General features: G+C 39.5%; 1 protein-coding gene and 1 pseudogene across 1 annotated transcript in view; one reads left to right on the top strand and one right to left on the bottom strand.

Annotated features, from left to right (window-relative positions):
• Fut9 (fucosyltransferase 9) overlaps positions 1-6,902 on the top strand; it is a 221,067-nt gene that overhangs the window by 116,748 nt on the left and 97,417 nt on the right. Inside the window, exon 2 of the mRNA XM_004628191.2 lies at positions 6,103-6,189. The gene's annotated coding sequence lies outside the window, so the exon portion shown is untranslated. The remainder of the gene's footprint in view (positions 1-6,102; positions 6,190-6,902) is intronic.
• Positions 907-3,487, bottom strand: LOC101575909 (annotated as a pseudogene).

The following is a 6,902-nucleotide window of genomic DNA, read 5'->3' as shown; positions in this document are numbered from 1 at the left end:
AAAAAAAAAAAAAAAAAAAAAAAAAAAAAAAAAGCCACTCTAGTAATTCTGAAGTCACAAAATTCTATGTGAAGTGCAGAGCGGGTGTCTCCATTGTGAGCTTGCGTTGCTTGCTCCTGCGCTGGGTCTTTGCACCAGGCTCTACGTGGTTTGCAATGCTAGGCCTTGAACATAACATGTCCCTAGCTGCTGTGCACGCTCCCTGTGGCCTGCCCCGGCTGACTCACCTCGGGGAGCCTGTCCAGTCCCATCGTGGGCTGTATGGATGCAGGCGGCTCTCCCAGCAGAGCTGCCTCACTCTGTCTCTGCATCATAACTCTGATAACTCAATCTGCTTTGCGTTTAGATGACTTGACTCCTCTGAATCACTGCTGTTCTCCCTTCGGTCACATGGTTAAAGCCCAGAACCTCACAAATGTTTGCGACTGAGCCATTTTACTTTTAGAAGGTCTCTTTTTTTTTGAAACAAAGTTTTAATTTTTATTTTACATTATTTATACATAAAGCTTCCAAGGAACCCTCTGAATCCAAAAGAATGTTAATAGCACATCTAAAAATGAACTTCAGGTAGTCAACATTCACCAAATGTTAAAAACTGATTAAAATATACATATTATGGAGAGCTACAACTTCACTACAAGGCAGGTATGTATTTTTTAACTTGTATAGCACCATCATTTACAGTTCTTTAAAACTACAGTGAAGAATGGAAGTAGTCAATGGTAAATACTGCTCCAACTTAAAATCTCTTAACAACAACAACAAAAAAATAAGTTAAAACTACCTTCTTTAATTTACCATGATTTGTGATGGTGTAAGTACTGTGCATTTTTTGTAACAATATCTTATTAAAATGCCTAATATTAAGTGGCACAAGTAAAAAATTAAAATAAATTAAGAAGCAAAGGCCAATCACTGGACATTAAGCTTCAGACATTATCAATGATTAACACTGATATATATTTGTTTCTGCACCATCTTTTAGCAACAGCATTTTTACAGCCACAGAAGCAAAATAAATTCTACCTCGTCCTCTGGTTGGGTGGCTTCTTCTCACTTTGCAGGCATTTTCTCTGCCATGTGCTTTCGCTGGCTTTCAGCGTGTCTGGTCAAGTCTTCAATGTCTACCGCATGGCGTCCTGCTCGGTGTGCAGCTCAGCCCGGATGAGAAGCAGCTGGACCAACTCCTCCTTCAAGCTTTCAATCTGTGAATGCAGATCGTTGACTTTCACCTGTAGCTGCCTAATGCTCATGTCTCGCAGGTCGGCGAGTTTTAGACTTCTTTTCATCAAACGTTCACTTACATGAGGCATGTGTGGCAGAAGATCAGCAAGGGGGACTTCTTCCTGTTCTGTTTTTCTACTTTTACTTGCATCTTGGCCATTGATTTGGCCATGGCAAGGGCCATCTTGGCTTAGGCTTGCAATTTCTTTTGCCTTGTGAGGAAGTCCATGTCGTCCAAGGATTCCAAATCTTCTTCAGTGGTGTCTCTATGAGAATAGGAAGAATTCTGTTTGCTCATGGGAGACAAGAGAGTGTCCAAGCTGGTTTCGGTCTTACTGTCATCAGCATCGCTGTCCTTGTCACTGCCTCTGTCATTGACAAAGCATATCTGCAGATTCATCCCACTCTGCAATCTAAAGGAAAAGACTTGGCTTCCTGCTTTTGCTACAGCTGGTATAAATTCCTGGGTTATCATCAAAGAAGCTTCCAAGCGCCAACTTCTGTCTGATAGACTCTTTCTCATTTTTCTGTGCGGAGGTGGAGTTGGTCCTCGCCTGGCCCTGGTTTTGCACGTCCTGCTCCCAGAACTGCAGCCCGGCCAGATGCTTCTCCAATGCCTCCCAATCCATAGGAGGTGCAGGGGGCTCTTCTGGGAAGCAAGTCCCGCCGTCCGGAGGTTGGAGCAGAGGCCCCCAGCCGCTGGGCCCTGACCACCATACCGACTCACCGCTGGCTGGGGATTCTGAGTTGTCCGGCAGGGGACCTGGGTACAGCTCAGCCGGCCAGGCAGCACCGAATTGCCATTGTGCCTGAGGTCCTTGGGGTCGTGCGGGTGGAGGTTGCCATTGGGCATCAGGGGCGGCACGGTCGCGGTGGTGCTCCTGCCCTGGCCTCTGCCGCCGGTCCTGGCACTCATGTCCCCAGGCCCTGGAGCCGGACACCGGTCATCCCGGTACCCTCGTTTGTCCTCCTCTTCCTCTTTCTCCGGCACCCATTAATCAATCACCTTCTTCTGGTAGTCCAGAAAAGGCTCCTTATAGTCCTCCAGGGCAGACACCATGTCCAAGCTGCTCCCCTGGCGATGATGAGGATTTGCATTCGAAGCAGGGGGTCACTTTCGTGGAGTTGGACTGTGAACTGGTGCGGCTGCTGCCTAGATCCGAAGTCACTGCCTAGATCCATCCCATCCTCTCGGTAGTCTTTGGCCTCCGTGCTTCTCCCCCCAGCTGCCCAAATGCCCGGGATGGTGGGGTTGGGTGCTCCCCCCCCCCCGCCTCCCCCAAAGGTGGGCCGGGCCGGGGCGCGGCGACTGTCCTGCAGGCTCCACTGCCTCCCGGGGAGGAAGGACACGCCCTCCTGTCTAGGTCTCTTTTATCCCTTTAACTCAATCATGATAGCCAAGGAAGAGTATAAACTGGGTCTCTCTGGGCAGGGGATGCTCTTGGACCACAACAGAGTCACCACTTATTAGCATGGGATTTCACAACACAGTGGGTTCTCCTCCCATGGTGGACAGCAACTACTTGAGCATCCTTAAGGGGACTGTCTAGAGCAGCTTCTAGTGTTTTGGCCTCAAGAATGTGGGAGAAAACAAAGTCTGTGGGAACCCTTTTCTTTTGTTATTCTGACCTCTTCAACCCTTTCTTTATGCAAATTTATTTATGCAAAGTTCCATGTAAACAGAGACATTTGTGATTGCTGACAAACATCAAGATGTAAAGTAAAAACAGTTAGTGAATCATCTTAATGTTTCATCTGTAAGTTACTAAGCCTCTGCATCTTGCCAAATCATCCAAGTAACTGACTAATCCACCAGAACTGATCTCAACATAGAAGAAAGGAACTGAAGGGCTGTAAAAACCCTTGCTTTCTCAAGGTTGATATACACTGAATTGGAAGAAAATGAATGTTTTGTTCTGCTTCTGCCTCGTGGCAGCAAATACTTTGACTACTATAGGAGAGAAGACAAAAAACAAAAGAGAAAGAAATTCATCATGAATGATTTAGACAGAAATATAGGGAATGGGAGAAAATGATTTTCTCTCTGCATGTAATATAAAGGAAAAATAGAAATAGTACCAGCTATATTCAATAAAACATTATCAACAAAAATAATCACTATATGAGAGTAAGTCTGATAGTTGAGTGTGATTTATTCAGCATGCTGAGCCATTAAGTCACAGCTATCATTTGAAACACAAACACAGGCACATACCCAAATATGAATTGCCAAAGAGGAAGCAAAATTTACACCACTTTCTGTATGCCGTGATTCGCTCTCATGCTGGAAAGAATTCCTAGTGTTTGGTTTTGCTGATTTCCTAGCTAAGATGTGATGAAAACATCACATCTGACCTTAGACAGTGAAAACATGTACAATAAAAGTGAGAATGGCATTGGTGATGAGACAGTAAAACATTTTTAAATTCACAGATATTCAAAACCCTTGCCTATATGGAACCACTGGATATAGGTTTAAATATACTTTCTCTGTTTTATTATTAGTGTTTTAATCTCTTATGCAAAGAATCATAAACAATACATAATATATTTTATATAAAAATGTTTGTATTTCTACAGTCATTATCACAAGATAAACATGGTTCTGAGAAAGAAACCAGACTACCTACTAAATATTTCTAAGCTATAGCTTTTATGAATTGTGCTGCTACCAACATATGTTTGCATACATCACTGTGATACAATGTTTTTTTTAACTTTTTTGGAAAGATATCTAGAAGGGAAAGAGTTGGGCCAAATGGAATTTTTATTTTTATTTTTATGTAATATCTCCATTCTGATTTCCATAGTGCTGGTACTAGTTTACACTCCCAAACGACACAAAAGAGGGTTCCTTTTCTCCCTTGGCCCCTACAGGCTCTCCAACATTTGTTATCTGATTTTTTTGATAATAGCCATTATTTCTGAATTAAGGTGGAATCTCAGTTTTGTTTTCATTTGTATTCCTTAAACAACCGATGATATTGAACTTTTTTTCATGTATTTATTGGCCATGCATACTTCACCCAAGAAGTATCTATTTCAGGTGAGAAGGTTTTGATTGGGTCTTTAAACTGGTGGGGGAGATGGGTCCCTAATCTTTCTGGGTTCCTACGTTTAAAACAACATTCATTATTTTCTGTGTGGTGTCTCTGCTACTATTGAAAATGGATGTCTAGGCACAACTGTCTTATAAACATTTCCCAAACATTCCTGTACAAATGAAGATTATAATCAGAAGCATTAGACATTTGGAAGTTAGGTCTGTGTTTGATCCATGGTCACAATGCTTTCTAATTACTTATGGGTGGATTGTTTGAATTATCAGAAGCCTGAAAAAAGAAGAAAATAAAATCTACCTTACAATGTTCCTTTGATGATTGAGTGACAATTGCACACCTGTTACAATGTTAATTGGATTTCACAAAATATCAGCAAAGTTATAAATGTATATTCTCATGTATATTTGACAAATGCCATGTGAGTAAGATTTATTTTAATGTCAAGAATTCAAAAACCAAGTGCTTATGAAGGGAACATACTGAATTAGGTAAAGTTAAATTTCTTTTCCTGTGAACCATATGCCAAGACTATGTGTAATTCCTAAAGGAAATGAGACTGGATTTTCTTTTAAAATTAACTAACTTTAGCAAGAAAAGAAATTCAACTGTTTGAGAGTTAAAAAATTGGGACCAACAATGTATGTGTATATGTATGTGTGCAATGAGTATGGGTTACCTAATAAATACATCTGGTAACTAATGAGTATGGGTTAACTAATAAATACATCTGGTAACCGGAAAATATAAGAAGCCAATTGAGTCTTTCTACAGCAAAATGCACTACTGAGAGAGAATAGATTTATATAGCCTAGTTTGGGGGGATATTAAAATTATAAATTGATCTCCCCTTTATTTTACTTTAAACTACTCCATAATTTATTTTTTTAAACTTATTTATTTATTTATTGTATTTTAGAAAAGGGTCTACAAGGTGTTCAGAGTCTCACTACTAGATCGATCAGAGTCATAGTGATTCACCTGTTCACAGCCTCCCAAGTCCTGGGATTACAGGCCCTCGCCACCATGCCCAGTCTCAATTGCCCTCTCAGGGCACCCCGGGGTTGGGGCCAGCACAGCAGGCCCAGGAATTGAAACTACTCCACAATTTAAAAACATTTATTCTAGTCTGGGAGGATGAATATGAGTGGGTCAGATTCACATGTTTTTGTTAAGTCTAATTTTTATTATAGAATAAGTACTTGAAGAAAAGTTGAATGTTTTTGACTTCATTTGTATCAGTCATGTATTTTGGTTGACAACTACTAAATGAAAATAAAAGACATTCAGACAAACCATCTAATTGTCTTATCTTTATTTTGCTAAGCATTCTCAGAATTATAAATATTAGATATCTAGCAGTATTTTATTTTATTTGTAGTGGTACAAATACAATTTATTCTGTAAGTGAGTGAAATTAGAAAACAGAGATGAGGCACCTTACATGGATTTCAAGATGTTCTCCTTTCCCTAGAGCTTCAGCGACAACATTCCTTCTTTCTAATTTCTCTTCTTGTGTAAGGATTGATGAAAATGTACTGTGAATGTTTAAAATTTTTGTTACAATAAAATACACATTGCTATTGGTATCCCACACAGTGCTGTCTCTCTCTTCTAACGGTTTCCTATTGTTTTTGCCACTTTCTGAAGCAGTTCCATTCTTAAAAAAGCAAAATAATTCACAAATTGATATAACTCAGGGGAGAAATACTTGGAGAAGATCTGGGCCTGTCAGAGTTCATTTGTTTCTGTTGTTTAGATGCACAACTAGTCACTGAGCATGTGAAACTCATGTAGGTGTTTCTCTCTTTCTCAACAGATTTAGAATGTGATAACTCACACATACAGTAACAGCGGAAAACTTTAACAATTATCTATGTGCTTCCCGTGATATGTTCTCTATATCGTAAGTACATTTTGCTTTTTAAAACTAGTTTGATTATGGGAGAAATATGTTCAATTAGGACTTCTAGATAATTTAATTGATTTTTTTTCCTGTATTTTTAGGAAAGGGTCTATAGGGTATTGAGGGCTTCACTACTAAATTGGACTCTTAGTGATTTGCCTGTTTAAAGCCTCCCAAGAGCTGGGATTACAGGTTTGTACCACCACAACTAGTCTCAGTTGCCATCTCAGTGTGCCCCAGGGGCTGGGCCTGCATGGCAGGCCCAGGGATCAAACCCCTGGCCCCTGCTTGAAGGCACTTTAATCCTCTGAGCTATTTGGCCAGCCCTTAGGACTTCTAGATAATTTAGATAGATTCAAAAATTATAACCAGATTGCATCCAAGATGTAGAATATATTTACAAGATTTTCAGATATGAAAAGATATTATGTAAATTAGATTTAAAACTACATCAAAGTTAAAATTTAAATTAACTCTTTATCAAGGCAGAATAATATACTGATATTTTTACTTATGTGTTACTGTTCTCAAATTTCTTTAGTTTTACAGGAAAAATTCCATAAATATTGGGCATATACAGTCTTATTCTAAAGTCTTAAAGTTCTTAAAATTTCCCTTAAAATCTAATTTACAATATCATCTAAGTTCAGGTCCTTTTCTTTCTGTGTAGTTTTTTTTTTTTTTTTTTTTTTTTTTTTTTTTTTTTTTTTTTT

Source organism: Octodon degus, unplaced genomic scaffold (assembly GCF_000260255.1).
Source record: "Octodon degus isolate 3935 unplaced genomic scaffold, OctDeg1.0 scaffold00022, whole genome shotgun sequence".
NCBI lineage: Eukaryota > Metazoa > Chordata > Mammalia > Rodentia > Octodontidae > Octodon > Octodon degus.
This window is presented reverse-complemented; position numbering and strand designations above follow the sequence as displayed.